Source organism: Morone saxatilis, unplaced genomic scaffold (genome assembly GCF_004916995.1).
Source record: "Morone saxatilis isolate NCDOM2014 unplaced genomic scaffold, NCSU_SB_2.0 Contig0, whole genome shotgun sequence".
In the NCBI taxonomy this organism is placed as follows: Eukaryota; Metazoa; Chordata; class Actinopteri; family Moronidae; genus Morone; species Morone saxatilis.
The window spans coordinates 19,678,800-19,679,223 of NW_023339650.1; positions in this window are offsets into that span (position 1 = coordinate 19,678,800).

Here is a 424-nt window from a genome sequence, read left to right on the forward strand (position 1 = left end):
GTGTGTGTGTGTGTGATGGAAGGGGTGTCGGGGCAAATAATTACAAATAATTAAGGAATAAGGTTATGTAATAGTTCTATTCATTGATCAGATTGTCTACAGAGTGAAACCTGGTTCTGTTCCTCATTCACAGCTACGGAAGCTCATTTCTGCCACTACAATAAAACAATACCATCAAAACTTAATGCAGAATAAAAACATCTAAATTATGGGATACAAAATTGAGATTAGGACAAAAAGAATGACTCTGACATCGTCAGTGTAACTTTGTTTGTCTTAAGGGCCGATCAGTGATTGGTGGGTTGATTTAAAGCCTTCTGTTTATCGTGGATCGTTATTTATTTATTATGATTTACTGTTCTTCACAATGTTGTATATTGAGTATTAAACTCATGGATTATATTTCTGTCTGTCTGTCTGTCTG